The sequence below is a fragment of the Herpailurus yagouaroundi genome, unplaced genomic scaffold (assembly GCF_014898765.1).
Source record: "Herpailurus yagouaroundi ecotype Mexico unplaced genomic scaffold, PumYag 67569, whole genome shotgun sequence".
Taxonomy (NCBI): domain Eukaryota; kingdom Metazoa; phylum Chordata; class Mammalia; order Carnivora; family Felidae; genus Herpailurus; species Herpailurus yagouaroundi.
This window is the reverse complement of record NW_024420375.1, coordinates 751,065-769,031: the sequence shown is the minus strand read 5'-3', so window position 1 is coordinate 769,031 and position 17,967 is coordinate 751,065. Positions and strand designations below refer to the sequence as shown.

Genomic DNA, 17,967 nt, shown 5'->3' with positions numbered 1-17,967 from the left:
CTTCCTGTGTTCTTTTCTAGGATTTTTATGGTTTCAGGACTCACATTAGGTCTTTAATCCATTTAGAGTTTATTTTTATTTATGGTGTAAGAAAGTGGTCAAGTTTCATTCTTTTGCAAGTTGATATCCAGTTTTCCCAACACTGTTTGGTTTTGGGGGGGATTTCTTTGTTTTTTGTTTTTTTGCACTTCTTTCTAAGATTTTATTTAAATTCAAGTTAATTAACATATGGTGTACTATTGGTTTCAGGAGTAGAATTTAGTGATTCATCATTTCCATATAACACCTGGAACTCATCCCAACAAGTGCCCTCTACATCTATTTAACTCATCGCTCCACCCACCTCCCCTCCAAAATCCCTGTTTGTTCTCTATAGTTAAGAGTCTTTATGGTTTGCCTCTCTGTTTTTGTTTTATTTTTCCTTCCCTTCTCCTATATTCATCTGTTTTGTTTCTTAAATTCCACATATGACTGAAATCACGTGATATTTGTCTTCTCTGACTGACTTATCTCACTTAGCATAGTACACTCTAGTTCCATCACTGCAGCTTTGTAATATAACTTGAAGTCCAGAATTGTGATACCTCCAGCTTTGCTTTGCTTTTTCATGATTGCTTTGGCTAGTTGGGGTCTTTGTGTTTCCATACAAATTTTAGGGTTGTTTATTCTAGTTCTGTGAAAAATGCTGTTGGTATTTTTGTAGGGATTACATGAAATGTGTAGCTTGTTTTGGGCAGTATAAACATTTCAACAATATTTATTCTTCCAATCCATGAGCATGGAATTTATTTCCATTTCTTTGTTTCATCTTCAATTTCTTTCATCAGTGTTTTATAGTTTTCAGAGTACAGCTCTTTTACCTCTTCAGTTAGGTTTATTCCTAGATATCTTACTATGTTGGGTGCCACTGCAAATCAGATTGTTTTATTAATTTCCTCCTCTGCTGCTTCATTTTTTGTGTATAGATATGCAACAAATTTCTGTACATTGACTTTGTATCCTGAAACTTTACTGAATTCGTGTATCAGTTCTAGCAGTTTTAGGGGGGAGTCTTTTGGGTTTTCTATATAGAGTATCATGTCATGTGCAAATAGTGAAAGTTTTATTTCCTCATTACCTATTTATATGACTTTATTTCTTTTTGTTGTCTGATTGCTGTGCTTAGGGCTTCCAGTACTATGTTGAATAAGTATGGTGAGAAGGGACATTCTTGTCTTGTTCATGACCTTAGGGGTAAAGTTCTGTTTTTCCCCATTTAAGGATGATGCTAGCTGTGGCTTTTTCATATATGGGCTTTATTAGGTTGAGATATGCTTCCTGTTATCCTACTTTCTTGAGGGTTTTTATCATAAATGGTTGTTGTACTTTGTCAAATGCTTTTTCTGCATCTATTGGAATGATTGTACGGTACTTATCCTTTCCCTTATCTATGTAATGTATCACATTGATTTGCAAATATTGAACCACTCTTGCAACCCAGGAATAAATCCCACTTGATCATGGTGAACTATTTTTTTTAATGTATTGTTGGATTAAATTTGCTAGCATTTTATTGAGAATTTTTGCATGCATGTTCATCAGGGATATTGGCCTGTATTTCTCTCTTTTAGTGGGGTCTTTATCTGGTTTTGGTGTCAGGATAATGCCTCATAGATGAGGTCTCATAGAATGAATTTGGAAATTACCCTTCTTTTTCTATTTTTTGGAATCGTTTTAGAAGAATAGGTATAGCTCTTCTTTAAACGTTTGGTAGAATGGGGCTGTGAAGCCATCTGGCCCTGGACTGTGGTTTGTTGGGAGTTTTTTGATTACTGATTCAATTTCTTTGCTGATTATTGGTCTGTTCAAGTTTTCTATTTTTTCCTGTTTAAGTCTTAGTAGTTTATATCCTTCCAGGAAGTCTTGGTAGTTTATATGCTTCCAGGAATTTGTCAATTTCTTCTTGATTGACCAACTTGTTGGCATATAGTTTTTCATGATATTCTCTTATAATTGTTTGTATTTCCATGGTGTTAGTTGTTATTTCTCCTCTCTTATTTGTGATTTTGTTTATTTGAATATTTTACCCTTTTTTCTTTATATGTCTGGGGAGAGATTTATTAATTTTACTGATATTTTCAATGAGCCAGTTCCTGGTTTCATTGATATGTTCTACTGGTTTTTTAGTTTCTCTAGCATTTATTTCTGCTCTAGTCTTTATTGTTTCCTTCCTTCTACTGGTTTTATATTTTGTTTGTTGTTCTTTTTCCATCTCTTGTAGGTGTATGGTTAGGTTGTTTGAGGTTTTTCTTGCTTCTTGTTGTAGTCCTTTATTGCTATATCTTTCCCTCTTAGAACCACTTTTTCTACATCCCAAAATTTTGGACCTTTGTGTTTTCATTTTCATTTGCTTCCATGTACTTTTATTTCTTCTTTTATTTCCTGGTTGACCCATTCATTGTTTAGTAGCATGCTATTTAACCTGCATGTATTTGTGCTCTTTCCAGATTTTTTCTTGTGGTTGACTTCTACTTTCATAGCATTCTGGTCAGAAAAGATGCATGGTATGAATTCGATCATCTTGAATTTGTTGAGGCTTGTTTTGTAGGCTAATATGTGGTCTATATTGGAGAATTGTCCATATGCACTTGAAAAGAATGTGTATTCTTCTGTTTTAGGATGGAATGTTCTGAATACATCTGTTAAATCCATATGTTCCAGTGTGTCATTCAAAGCCACTCTTTCCTTGTTGATTTTCTGTTTAGATTATCTGTCCATTGATGTAAGTGGGGTGTTCAAGTCCTCTACTATTATTGTATTATTATTGATTAGTTCATTTGTGTTTGTTTTTAACTGTTTTATGTATTTTGGTGACCCTATGTATAAATATTCACAATTGTTATATCTTCTTGTTGGATTGTCCCCATTATTATTATGTAGTGGAGCAGAACTTTGAATAGAGGCATGTATGAAAAGAAGGAACCAGTAATGTGACAATCTTGGTGCAGAATATTCAAGCAGAGATGGAAGAGAGAGGTAAGGTGCTTTAAGGGCCAGGGGGAGAATTTGGACTTTTATTTAAATTACATTAGGAAGCCATTGGAGTGTATAGAGGAGAATGACTATCTGATTTTCACCTTAAAAAGATCATTTTATGGCTGCTGTGTGAGGAATGCATTGTGGAGCTAGAGTGGAAGCAGGCAGACCTTTTAGGAGGCTTTTACAGGAAATCAATATCAAGATTGTAATTTGAAAGTTAGGAAGAAAAGAAAGAAGGGTTTCTCTTATGCAGTCAACCAAAAGCTTATCAGTAACGGAGTTGCCATAGTATTTGTCATCTCTCTTATCCCTTGAATAATGATTGCCTCACTAGGTGCAGACACTTGACTACAATGATATCTAGTCCTAGGAGATTAGTTTCAGCCCTAGATCATTTTAAATGGCTAAAGTTCAGCTCCACCCTTGTAGACCACAAGACAACTTGGTGAATCTTCAACCCACAATTGGCCACAGGAGAGAGGAGGGGTAAGAAGTGTCCCCCGGGATGTTCACTGACAAGGTCCTTGAGGGTTGTTAGTATGAGAGAGGTGGCAAAGTATAGAATGAGATAGGTGTAAAAACAGGAGAAGATCAATCAAGAGGGACAGATATGAAATTACCCTACAAGCTACAAAAGAACCTATGATTAACCTAGTCAATATAATTATTAGTGGTGGACGAAAGGAGAGTAAAAGAAAAAGATAAGGGAGTGGGAGGGAAAGAGGAAACAGCCTCCTGTGAGATACTAAATGTGACCATTTTGGGAAATTAGGAGATAAACTGATGGGTAGGACAGTCTGTTACTCTGAAGTCCTGTTCTATTCACATTAAATTTCTTCTACTCCCACCCTATCCCCCAATCCATCATGGGTATAACAGAAGTAAAGAATTAAAGAATTAAACATCAAGAGCTAACTAAGCTTTAATTTTACACAGGGATTTACAGGTCACAAGTAAGTGATCTTGTTTGTCACAAACATTCCACATGGTAAGTTTTATTATCTTCATGTAACACATGAGGAAAACGAAGCCCAGAGAAGTAACATGACTTACCCCAGGTAACATAGCTAGCAAATGTCAGAACCAGATTTACACTTTAGGCCTATGGAGCTCCCAATTTTATTGCATCTTTTTCTTTTCTCCCTGGGGTTCAGGATAACCGTGACTAGGCCAAGACTATGAGTCCCACTCTGCTTTGGACCCTGATCATAGTAGCTGAGAAACTTACAGGGAAAGGTGAGGCATAAACTTCTACATCAGAGAGTTCTGCTGCAGAGTGGAGGCTCTTTTTTCCCTGTTGTAGAGCATATTCCTTACACTTGGGGGTGTTTTGAACCCAGGAGTCCAGCAGTTACAGAGACAGCCACTCTTGGAGAGGACCAGGATTAGTGGTTACAGTCTTCCCATCATTAATTTATTCATTCATTCACTCACTGCAAGCCTCTTCAGGGCCAGGCCCTGTGGTAGGTATTCATGGATTCAGACATATTGGTCATGTCCCCTGCCCTTGAGTAATTCACAGCCCAGCAGGTGACTGGGGAAACTGCATGTGCAAATCATCACAATTCCATGTAAGTGCTACTGGGAAGTATAAAACTTTGTGGAACTTAGCAAATGGAGTAATTGTTTGCTGGGAATGTAGGTGCATTTGCATGATGATCTTCATGAAGTAAGCAGCATTTTGAACAGGTCTTAAAGGCTGAATCGTTAGTTGTTCATGAGGCAGACAAGATGGCAGGCAAAAGGAAGAACATAGAAAAGGGCAAGGAGGTATAGAAGCACATGGTTTGTGGAAGTGTGTAGTCTGGCTGGAGAGTAGAGTGATGGAATAGTGGATAGGGGCCAGATTATGAAGTACATTGTAGGTCACGTGAAGGAATTTGAACTTTATCCAGAACCCAGGGGGAAGCCATTGAAAGGACAGAAGAGTACCATTGTCAGATTTATATTTCAGAATGTTATTTTATCTGTTGAGTGAAGAATAGATTGGGAAAAGGACTGGGAGAGGTTAAGCAAAACTAGAGACAGAGAGGCCAGAGCAGATCTGAGCAGTGGCCTTTGGGACCTAAAGAGGACCAATATAAGAACTGTTTATATGGTGGAACCAAAAGTCAATGACAAGATGTGGGAGCATAAAAATGGAGTCAAAGATGAATCCAAACTTTCTGGCCTGTGGAACTGGGTAGATAATGGGGCTATTAACTGAGGGCAGGAACAGAGGAAAATACATGGTTGGGGGTAGGGAGAACAGGGATCTTCTTTTTGTAATGAATCACAGTTTTGAAACTGTTGAATTTGAGGAGTCTGTGGAGAATCCATTCAGAGGTATCCAGAAGGCACTGTGGTAGACCTACAAATGCAAAATTGCACAGAAGCAGATGTGGTCCTTGCCCTTGAGGAGGTTGTAGTCCAGTGGGTGATAGAGTGGCCGGCATAAAAAGAAAAAATCAGGAGTTTTTGAGAAAAACAGGGAATCATGTTGAAAGAGTGAAAAAGAGAGAACCCAAAAAGGGAATGGGAGCAGAAGGGAGATGGGATGGGAGAAGAAAGCTGGTTGCTGTGTGAGAAAGTGAGAGGTCTGAGAAGGTTAGTTTGGAGACAAGCTGTAAAAGCCACTGACAAGCCTTGTCAAAACCCAAAGAATCTTCAGCCATAAGTGGCCAGGATGGACCTCACTCTCTCCAGAAACCTCTCTGCTGGGTCTGCAAGCTGTATGACCAGTCCTTGCCTTGAGACTTGAAAAAGGCCTGGTTTTCTTTGCCTGGTTTTCAAGCTTTCTTTGCCTGGTTTCTCTGCTCCCCCTCATCCCCTGGCCAGCCCTGTGCCACAGGCTCAAGCCTGGGGCCAGTCATGGGAGCACATTCTTCACATTCCAGCCTCCTCCAGCCCTATCCTCTAGGCCACACAGAGTCCTATTCACAGCCTGACCCTCCTGCTCTCCAGAGTGGGCCTTCACCACCTCCAGGCCCAGCCCCAGCCAGTGTTCTGCCAACACAGACTATGGCCACTGTGGGAAACAGGATCCCCTTATTCCTCAAGAGCTGACTTCTCTATATCTTAGAGTTTCTCAGCTGGGATGAGGTACAGTGGGTCTGGCTACTAGTATGAGCATGAGTATGTGTATATGTCTTATACACTCAGTCAACTTCCTCTAGATTAGACCTAGAATAGGAGCTGTGTTGGGCTGGACACAAGGGTGGATAAAACACAGTCTGGGTCCTTAGAAGAGCTCACAGTCCAGTATGGAGATATCCAGGTTCATGGAGGGCATTGTGCAAGCTGAGTCTGGAATCATCCTTCCACCAGGTCCTAAATTGGAGTATTGGTGTCACGGTGCCACTTTTAAACCCCATCCTGGAGGCCTGAGAACATGTGCTCATGTTTGGGGCATGACATCTGCTGGGATGGGGTGCTGCAGCCTTGAGGGATGCCAATATCTTCCCTGGAAGGGGCAAGGAGACCTAATTTAGAGTAAGACTGATCAAAACAGGCATTCTGGGCCTGACCATGTGCCTTTGATCAATTCTTTTCTGGGCTTCAGATTATTTGTTGCCTATAATGATATGCAAGTCCTTGACAATTCTCATCCTTTCAACACAGGGAAGAGGGTAAGGGACAATCCCAACTGGGAAAAGACAATGGAAGACATGAATTCTAGAAGGTCTTTGCAGAATTCAGAGTCTGGAACAGCCTTCTGAGGAATCCCTAGAGGGTCTACTTCCCCTTGTCCCCTCTTTGAGGATACAAGCTGTCCCATGCAAGCTTGGAGTGTGGGGCCTCCTAGAAAACCTAAATGTCCTTTCTGGCCCATCAGGACCATGGTGGTCTCATATCTACTCACACATACACCTCAAAAGAGTACCTGACCTGTAGCCTCAAGAAGGCTGATCTGCATATCATTTTGTAATTCCTCCCATGACAGAAACTCCTGCTGCCTTGGACTCTTTTTACTTTGATTTCTTCCTGCCAGTTGCAGAAGGGCCTCCTTTCCTCCTTTCCCAGTCCCCACTCGTCACCTGGCCAGAAGGGCTGTTCCAGGCCTAGCTTTTGCCTTTGGTCCTGTTTTCTTCGGCTTTCTGTCCTTCCTTACTGTCCTTCTGCCTCCACAGCAGGCGAGAGTGGGCCAAAGAGTGAGCTTGCAGCTGCAATGCCCAAGGGTTCTCTGGATAATCTCAGGAATGTCATATCCTAAAGACTTGGCTTTCCCACCAGCCAACAGGGACCCTCATTCCTGCCCAGAGCTTGGGAGTCCTTCTGGGAGAGGGATCTTGGGTGGGGTGAGTGCAGGAAGGGACTGGAGGAAAGAGACACAGTGGTTCCAGGGTGGAGCCACGCCTCTTTTTCAGGCTCTGAACTAGTTCAACAATTGATGGGAATAAGGGTGGAGAGAGGAGAAAAGGGGGAAATCACCTAAACAACCCACTTCCTGAGCCTCAGTGTTTCCTACTGTCTTTTTACTTCCAAGATATTCCGAATTCTAGGCTCTCCTCAGGCAGGTAAATCTTATTTTATAGATGAGGAAACTGAAAGTACAAGCCATGAGCCCAGGATCACTTAGAGCAACCAATCAACTATCTTCAAATTTAACTCAGATTTACTGAGCATCTACAATGTAGTAGGCCCTTTCACATATGTCATCATTCACATACTTCAATTATGAAGTAGGGCATATTCTCCCCATGTTGTATATGTGGAAACTGGGGATCAGAGAGGAGAAGTAGAGGCTGACCTTGGGCTAGCAGATTGGTGTCCTGTTTATGGTAGCTATGGGATTATATCATCATACCATTTTTTCCTCTCAAGCTCTCAGCATGACCCAGCCCAGGGTAGAGGAGAGTCCAGGGAAAGTCAATTCACACCCATTTCCAGGGCCTCAGGCCCCATTCCCCAAGTGCAGGACTTCCTTTATTCTGCCCCTTGGCAGCCTCAGCCTTGGAACTGCCAGTTGAACTGGACTTCGAGGTCTCTAGTTTCAGCAGCAGCAGTTTGAGGGGTGGGCCAGAGAAGTGGGGTCAAGGTGCTCCACTCCTCTTCCCCACTGTGAAATCTCTGGCCCCCCATCCCAGCATAGGCTACTTGAGCTGCTGCTCCTTGTTATTGTTACTAGTAACTTGGAAGCCAGGCCCTGGCTTACAGAGCTTTTGCCAAGACTGCAGCTGTTCTCAGGCCTTGCTGGCTGCTGGGAGGATGAAACTCCAGGGCAGGCTCATTTTTCTGAGCCTGGGCTCCCTTCCCCTTCCCCTTCCCCAGGGACCTTGAGTAGAAATCACTGACCTTTGGAGAGCACTTTTTTTTCACTTTGCTTGGAAGTTCAAAGAAGCATATATGAAATATGATGAGAGTGCCAGAGCTGGAAGGACTCTCAGAGATAAACCAGTCTAACATTGTCATTTTATAGGTGGAGAAACAGAGCAGAGATCACATAAACACAGTGGATAGAACATGAACTTTGGACCTGGCTTACCTGGGTTGAAACTCCCAATAATAGCTGTGTGACTTTGGGTAAGTCTCCTAGCTTTTCCATGTTTCAATAAAATGAGGATGATGATAATAATAGCACTTGCCTTGTAGTTATTGTGATGATAAAATGAGTTACTATATGTGTAGGGCTTAGAACAGTGTCTACCACAAATACGTGCTCTATAAATGTTAGATAATATTACTTTTAACTTTTTATAGTGCTTTGGAGGGAAAAGCAAACCTGGCATCACCAATCCGCAAATGTTCCCAGTTCTGTCTTCACTAGCCATATTGTCAGATATGTCCTTCACCCTTCAGCAGTCCCCACTCATATTCCTTTTGGCACCAATGAAACTAAAGGTAAAGTAAGAATTCATGTCCAAGATAGAGGTCAGAGTCAAAGCTTTGCTTTCCACTCCTCATCTTACTTCCTCAGTGCCCATCTCCATCTCTCCCACTTCCCAGAACAAATATTGTCCCATCTCTTGATCAATCTTGTTCAAACAGTATTAATTGTGTTGAAATGGGGCAACTGGGAAAGAGGGGCAAGGTAACTCCTAATGGAGTTCAGATCAGGCAAATTCTGGAGGTTCCCATCTCCATCTGCAGGCTGGGCCTATGATTAAAATTGTTCTGGCTCTGCTGTTGTAAGAAGTACCTGGGACTCCAGTTTAGCCATCCCTTTCCCTTGAACACTAGGTGGGATTGCCATGCACTGGTGTTAGATACACTAAAATTGTTAAGTGAACACTTTATACCCTGGAATTTTCTGGACTCAACCAGTTATACCCACCAACAGGGCACTTTGTGGTGTGAGTATGAAAAAAATCTCATTTTATATCCACTGGAGAGTAAGTTCCATGAGGTTAGGGACCCACAGCTATTTTGTTAACCATTATCTATCTCCTTATGGCCTGACACAGTGTCTGGCACATAGTAGGCCTTGAATAAATATTGCTTGGTAATGAGTGAAAGAATGATTCCCTCAAGGCTATTCCCAGCATAAGGAAGCCTCCCATTTTCTTCAAGATAACAAATAATTATGTCAACGGGCCTTGCCATCATTATTTCGTGTGATCCTCACTACAACCTTATGAGGTAGGAATTATAATTTTCCCCAGTGTACAAATAATAAAAAAAGTTAATGCTCACTAACCATGGGCCAAGTGCTTTTCTAAGTGCTTTGTACGTATTCACTCAGTTAAACCTCATAACAATTATATGAAGTGGGTACTGTTATTAGTTCCATTTTATAGAGCAAGAAACTAAAGCTCAAAGAGGTGAAGTAATTTTCTCAAGGTCACACAGCTAGCAGTTTGTGGCTCAGAGAATAAATGGCTTGACTCCATGTTTTCTTACTCTAGAGACCTTGGATTTTTCACTGCATCAAGAACACCCTCTCAAAATCTAACTCCCACATACAAATTTGCAAGTCTCTCCTTTTGGCCCCTTCTCCCATAACCATTTATACCTAATTTCTACATCCGGGGCAAGTCCCCTGCCTTTCTGTGTCTCTTCCTTCTCCTGTCTTCAGTCTTACTTCTCCTTGAAGAAGCCTCCCTACTCTTTCTCTCCATAGATAATCCCTTCAGATTTTCATCCAATTGTGCATCTATCATGTGTTGGGCTTGTATATACACCATTTCATTGGCAATTCCATTAAGTCATATCCACTGAGGAGAGACGGCTTGACCAAGACCACTCAGCTTAGATGTGGCAGAGGTGGGCATTACCTCCAAGCCAGTCTGACTCCATGTCCAGTGCTCTTTCTGCCACACCAAGCTGCCTTCTCTTCTGAGCCAGGAAACTTCTCCAAGAAAGTTTCTTTTTTTTAAAAAAATTTTTTTTCAACGTTTTTATTTATTTTTGGGACAGAGAGAGACAGAGCATGAACGGGGGAGGGGCAGAGAGAGAGGGAGACACAGAATCGGAAACAGGCTCCAGGCTCCGAGCCGTCAGCCCAGAGCCCGACGCGGGGCTCGAACTCACGGACCGCGAGATCGTGACCTGGCTGAAGTCGGACGCTTAACCGACTGCGCCACCCAGGCGCCCCTCCAAGAAAGGTTCTTAAATGACTCAAAAACCAACTCCCAAATCTCTTTAAATCCATGTGTGCCAATAACCTTAGCACAATCTATTCTTTTACTTCAGCCTATTGACATAGGCCCCACAGATTTATGACATATATCAGCATCTAGGTAATTAATAATTTAGCCACACAGGGTCAATCCATAGTGTGGGTTTTTCACCCATGTCAGGAACCAGTACCCACCATTCAAGCTGAGCTGTAAAACTGCAAAGAGAGGTCCTGAGAGTGAAGACTCCTTCTATCAGGCATAAGGCCTTGCCCTGCCCTTACTAAGTGGTTTTCCCATGACATGACAGTCTATGTAATAATTCCTTTCTTTGGATCCAGTAACTGAGAGGTGACCATATGTACAAGTCTCAGATGTACATGTTTACATTTAACCACTTACACACAAGAACACACACACACACACACACACACACAATCAAGTTGATGAAGGCACCTGTGGCAGTGTCCTCAGATGAAGCAAGCTATTTGAGGAGGTGGTGAGCTCTACATCAGTGGGGGTATGCAGCAATGTCTGGCCATCCTTTTGACAAAACGTGATAGGACTCCTACATGGAATGTGCAAATGGCATCCAGAACCATTTGAAAATTTCTATGCATTCATACGCTCTCCTGAATTCTCTACACTCCTTCTTGCCCCTCCCACAGCAAACACACAGTGCATGTGGCAAATTGGTCTTGCTTGGGACAATAAGAGCAAAGGCCTAGAAAAGTAGAGACATCCTGGAGACTGAGAGTAAAACTGCTGAATCATGCAGCTACTGTCACACTTTCACCCCATATCCTGCCAGCCAAAGACTGGGAATTTATGAGCTGGCCTGGGGACAGAAAGAGCCCCAGGTGTGAAGAAGCACACGTGAGTATGTGTGCTTACATGAGTGTATATATGTATATAAATTTAAGCAGGCAAAGGGAGTGTGAAAGCATACACCCATATGAGCAGGTACCTAGGAGCCAGGTATAAGAGGCTAGAGTGAGAGACTCATATGCATGCTTGGTTGTGCTGAGAGGCCATTTATACCTTTCTGGCCCCTGCTGGCCTCCAGGGAAGACACATCAGACACATATGGAACTATTTATATTGGGTTCGTCTCACATCCAAACATCTTGTCCCTTGGCTGCCTCTAACCCCAGTGCAGCTCAAAGCAGTTCTGGGCCCTGCCCTGGCCTCTTGCTACCTTTCCAGTATCCCTGGCTTCTGAGGTGTCATTCTCCAGCTCCCAAATGGGTTGTTTCTGGTCCTAGATTCAGGCAGGGCCAGAGTGCTGTAGGGAAGTTCTTCCTAAGGAGCAAGTAAGACCTGAGATCTTAACCTTGGAGTTTCCAAATACAGAATAACCCTTGTTCTTTGCTCTGGTGCTACTGGTGTGCAGTTTGGAATTCTGCTTCTAACAGGTCATGTGTTGACCACCTTGTCTATGCCAAGCACATTAAAGGTGCAACCTCCCCCAAATCTTCATGGCATCTCTGTGAGGCAAGCGCTTATTAGTATCATTTTTCAGATAAGAAAACTGAGGTTCAGAGAGGACTTGCTCAAAGGCACACATCCAGTGTGTGTGTGTGTGTGTGTGTGTGTGTGTGTGTGTGTGTGTCAGAGGGGTGGAATTCAGGCTTAAGTTTCTCTGCATCCCTCTTCTCATACTTCTTCAGTTGATGGAGAGCTCCATATGGTGTGGGATGGTAGGCAGCTTCATTTCTCCATTAGGACTACAAGAAGGTTGAATGAGATGATCTGAAAGACCCTTTTCAGCTATGACAGACTCTGCCACAGCCATGCCCTTCTCTGCCATCAGCTTTCCCACAGCCATGCAATTGCTTACAAGGGGGCCTGGCTCAGAAAGGGAGGGTGGCCCATAGCAGCGCATACCCTTGCCTGGGTTTATAAGCTCAGAAGCCCTGCTTATCTGACTGGGGCCTCAAAGCAGCAGCATTGGAAAAGTAGCATGTATGTGAGTTTGGCAAGCTGCCTTTTAGCCCTGAGATATAGCCACATGTTGATTCACATCTGCGACAGCCCTGTGTGTGTGCATGCATGCACATGTGCCTTTGTGCCATGTGCATACTTTTGTATGTCTACACAATTTTGTGTATATGCCTAGGTTTGTGTGTGCCTGCCTGCTTGTGCATGGGAGGGTATTTATTTGTGTACATGTGTGCCTATCTCTGTATGTGCATGCAGGCATGTGTGTGTGAGTTTACATGATTGTGGATATGCACTATCTGTGTGTGTGTGTGCATTTGAATGTGTTTGTCTTGATATTTGTGTGTGTGCACTTGAATGGTGTGTCTATGCATATGTGCATGTAACTATAAACACATACACGTGTACATCCTGTGTTTGTGGACATGCATGAGTGAATGTGTCTGTGTGTGCTAGTGTCGGGGACCTGGGATAGAGGTGTCCAAGCCTTTTAGGGGGGTCTCCTACTCACAAAATGTCTAAAAGGCTGACATGGGTAGGGAGTGTTTGCTGGGAGTCTGAAAGACTGAGGTAATAAGTGCAAAGTGATTTAAATCCTTGCCAAGTACCCAGAGTGGTTAGCCAGAGTAGTGAACAGTGGTGCCAATCGGGTGTCAAATTTCACAGGTGCTTTTGCTTCCACCCTGCTTTGTCTTTATCATTAGACCCATCTCTCATCATCTCTTCCCTATCCACCCTCACTTCCATCTCAGCCACCTTCATGATGCTGTGTCACCACTTGGGCTCTTCCACACTGGAATTGAAGGCTGCTGGAGTAGGTTTCTTAAAATTGCCCACTTAAATGTATCCCTACTTTACTGAAATCCTCCTTATCCCTTAAAACAACTGTCTCTAGACTTTGGAATTTCATAGATGAGAAAGACAATGTTTTAAATAAATAAATAAATAAATAAATAAATAAATAAATAAAGGAACAGAGTGTTACAAACTTTTTATGTTGCTAAGGGCAGATATTTTAAAAATCTCTCACTCCTGGACCCCACCCCATTAGAAGGACATAATAATCTCCAAATAAAGAATAGTCTTTTGAGGTGAATTAATTTAGCTTTCTGAAAACTGCATTACATTATCCATACTTTTATCCCATTTCACCACATATGGGTGAAAATCTCATTTAGGTACCCCTGTAGGTAAAGACCACGGACCCATGGATCTATTCCAAACCCTATGGGAGGCAGGCCTAATTTCCCCTCTCCAGTTCCTCTCCACTCAAACCCTGTACATGAGACACATCACAAAACCAGCCCTCCCCCCAACTCACCACCACTTGACTGCCTCCAGACTCTTGCTCACAAAGTTCCCTCTGCCAGGCATGCCTGGAATGCCCTTCCCCCCTTTTTGGACTGACAAAGTCTTCTCTTCCTTCAAGCTTCAGGCTGAGCCCAAATGTAACCTCCTGTGAAACCTTTCCAAGTCGCTCCTGGTGGAAGTGATCTTTCCTTCCAAGGGTCCCAGGCCTCCCTTCACCATATTTAATAGTCAGGCTAGTTATTTAAAAGTTTCCCTACTGAATTAAACTGTGGAATGCCACATAGTATCAAGAGAAGTATGGACTTAGGAGTTCAGATCCCAGCTCTACCAGTCATATCTGAGTGACCTTCCTTAATTGTTTATAGTGTCCCTTCCTCATCTATAAAAACAGGAAACAATGGGTTTTGGTAAAGATTACCACCACAGTTAATGTATTGAAAGTGCCTATGTCTGGTGCATAACAGATAGTAAATAAGTATCAGTCCCTAGGATGTTGAGAGCAGAAATCATGCCCTGCACATCCTTGTGGGTCCTGTTGTGCTCATGTATCCCCCATGTCCAGGATATAGTAGGCACTTAACAAATATTTATTGACCGACTATCTAGCATAGTGTCTAGCATATAGTAGGTGCTTGATAAAGATCAGTCACTTTTCTTACCTCCTCTTTGAGAACAGAAGCCATGTCTTTTTTGTATTTGTGTAACTCCTACAGTGCCTAGTACAGAGTAGGTGCTTGATATATGTGATGGAAATTAGTAATAATAATCATAATAATAGTACCACTAATAATCATAATAAATACCATTACTAATGGTAATAGTATGGATGTTATATATGAGGCATCACGCTAGGATCTTCACACACATATCTCTTTTATTCACATACATTTAGTATATAAACAATAACACCAACCTCATCACCCTATAAGGTTATTGCCACTATTATCTTCATTTTAAATCTGAGGAAACTGAGGCTAATAGAGGTTAAGAATATTTCCTTTGTGGCAAGGTCTGGGATGCAACACAGGCAAGTTTTATGATAAAGAGCCAGCTAGCCTACTTATTTTTATGGGAAAACAGCAGATATTTATAGAGCTGGTTAAGTGACAAAAATAAGACTTGAATCCAATTCTTTCTAGCTCCAAGGTAGTCTCAGAAGTCCATCTGCCTTTCAGTGGCACACAGTGGTCCCCAGCTCCCTCCTTCCCCTCTAAGCAGTGGAGCAGGCTGGGTCTGGGCAGCCACTTACCTTCACTTTCCTGAAGCAAGCCCAGAAAACGTCCAGTAGAGTCATGGTGGGGTGTGGGGAGCTGGCAGGGTCCAGCAGAGCTCTGCTGGGCACGGGCCTCTTTCTCTCTAGGGACTAGACTAGAAGGGATTTGGGCCTCTGTGAGAATCAGCCCTGGCCCTGTACTCCATCAGCCATACCAGCGAAGGGAGAGACAGAAAGCAGTGGCTGGCCTGAGCTCAGCTTGCCTCCTCTTCAGGAGCCTCCTGCCTCCCGAGGGCCCCAGGGAGGGAAGTAGAGAGGGAGGGAGAGAGAGGCTAGCTAAGGAGGAGGGACCAGGAGGCGGGTCACTGATTCAAACTCGGCACCGTTAACCAGTTGGCTGGGAGACCAATGCCAGTTGAAATTCCTTGAACATTACAGTTCCCAAGCCTGGCATGTCCAGCCTGCCTGCCAGCTCACCCGTCACTCCTGCCACCTGCACGCTGGTGTGCATGCCTACTTGTCTTCTGCTGAATGACACACAAGCTCTCCCTGGGGGTCTCTAGGTGCAACCAAGACCACATAGGAGTTGTGGAAAGAGTTCCGGGCAAAGAGCCCAGGAAGGGGAGCCTTCAACCTGGGCAAGACCCAGGCAAGTATGAAGGCATTTGATGGAAGGGGAAAAGGTATGAGCCTAGGAAACTCTCAGACAGGAGACTCTGGGCCCTTGATCAATAGGTCATTCTCCATCCCCACTTTAAAGTTAAGGATCATGAATCACTCTGGCACTTTGAGGTGGCACCTTCCTTTCTGGACTTCAGTTTTCCTGGCTGTGCAATGAAAGGCAGAGTCACAGTTATCTAAGCCTCAAGTCTTTTGTGTGACTTCTGTTTGGGGTTAGGTACAGGGTGACTCAAGAAGAAATTGCATTCTGAACAACAATTACAAGCTCCCCTCAGAACTCCCATGTTGCCCATAAGAAATCAGGTAACGTTCCAAAGAGAATCTGAGCCCAAAAGGGCCATTTCTTGATCTGCTTGCCTCAGGGCATCATAGTTCTCTCTCTCCCAGCTCGATAACCTAGGTGTAAGCCCTTTTCTGAACATCTGAGGAGATGGTGGCTTTCCTCCTTTATCTACTCCCAAGCTCAGAAACCTCCAGATTCATATGTTTAGCCTGGAATCTGAACTTGAACCTCCTGAATACACTGAAGTCAGTTCTTTCAGTAAAAATAAAGTTAGCACTAGGCAGTTCTAGAGGCTTTATGGGCAGGAAGCCATTAAGAAGTGGTTATTCTCCCCTCCCCCAAACCTCAGCAGGCAGGGTGCTATGGCTGGCAGCCAGAAGGCTCCTAGGAACTCGATGGCAAAGGGCCAGGCGTGGGTCTCTGGAGGCATGTGTCATCACAAGGCCCAGAATAACTTATTCCCCTTGGCTTCACTTCCCCTTCAGAGACCCCAGCTGGTTAGGCAAAGGACCAAATCCTGGGACCCTTTGAGGATGCCTCTGCCTATCTTTGAGGACTTTCCTCATTAATGGTTTAGTTCAGAGGTTCGTCCCAAGAGTCTATGAGAATCTCTCCAGCTCTTGATACAACTTACTCTGTGGCTCTCAGTTTCCCCATTTGTCCCCTAGGGAGGTTGCGATAACTGATCTCTCATCTTCTCTTATCATTTACAGTATCCCTTCCCCACCTATAAAAATGAGTTAAAGCATTTAGTATATATTTAGTATAGTGCCTGGCATAAAGTAAATTCTCAATAAATGTTATTTGTTATTATTGAAGAAGTCCAGGCTTTGGGACCAGACAGACTTAGATTTGAATACTGGTTTGTTACCTTCTAGCAGTGCTCCCTTAGGAAAACTTCACTTCTCAAAACATGTTGCTTCATGTGTAAACTCCAGATTCACTGTTTATGGAAGGGGACTACTGCTGGGAGTCAGTGAGATAACATTCACTTATACTTAGCATGCTCAGCACATCATAAGTGTTTAATAGATATTAGTTCCCTTGCTCTCTCTGCCTGTCCTGGATGTTCCTGACTCTCCCTCCTTCTGGTAAAACAGAAGGTACATTGATTTGGCATCATCCAGACCTGAATTCAAATCCAAGCCCAGCTACTTTTCTGTTGTGTGACTACCCGAGGCAAGTTACTTTCTCTCTAGGACCCTGTTTCCCTGGCTGTAATATGAGGATGAGGATAAAGATCCCTACTCACCTCTCAGCCTTGTCATTAAGGAAGAAGGGACATGAAGAACCCGACATGTAGTGTGTTCTCTCAGTTCACATGAATCCTCCCTCCTCTCTTTCCTCCCTCTGCCTCCCACATCCCATAGAGGCTCTGAATCAGGAAGAGCCTCCCTTACCTCACATCCAATACTTCCCAGGAACAGCATACCAGGCACAAAGCCTGCTTTTTTTGGTGGTGGGGGAGGCAGGGAGAATTGGGAGAAAGTTGGGGAAGGTGGTGGGGGGGGGGAATATAGAAAGTGTAACACTCACTGGGCCAGCTGCTTTATTTTCTTACCCAGGAGCTGGCACTGCCTATTATGGGGTGCTTTGTTTAAGGCCCGAGTCACCAGTCCATGCCAAGGAACCAAGATGAAGGAGAAGAGAAGCTTTGTATGGTTGAGACCTGTAAGTTAGGAAGAATGGCATACCTCTCGAGGTAATTGTGTCCATCTTTCTGCTGGATATTGAGCAGATCACAGTTGGAACCATTGGAGGGAGAAGGCTGTACCAAATGAAGACAGGAAGTCAGAAACATACTAGAACAGTGACTCTCCAACTTGCTGCTCTCCAGACCCCTCTCCACTATTAAGTTACTAAAGATCAGAAATTTTATTTGTGTGGGTTATATCTATGGATATCTACCACATTAGAAACCAAAACTGAGATATTTAATGTTCATTGATTTACTCATTCATTTCAAAAAACATGCTTAAGGGTGC

General features: G+C 43.2%; 1 protein-coding gene across 3 annotated transcripts in view; it reads right to left on the bottom strand.

Annotated features, from left to right (window-relative positions):
• The window catches only part of STARD8 (StAR related lipid transfer domain containing 8), an 87,615-nt gene extending 69,884 nt beyond the window's left edge, over positions 1 to 17,731 (bottom strand). For 2 of the 3 annotated variants that reach the window (XR_005787988.1, XM_040467687.1), the window contains exon 1: positions 15,055 to 15,224. The gene's annotated coding sequence lies outside the window, so the exon portion shown is untranslated. Of the gene's footprint in view, positions 1 to 15,054; positions 15,225 to 17,676 lie in introns of those variants that run through there. The other variant, XM_040467689.1, reaches the window with a different exon arrangement.
• Positions 17,732 to 17,967: the final 236 nt, after the last annotated feature.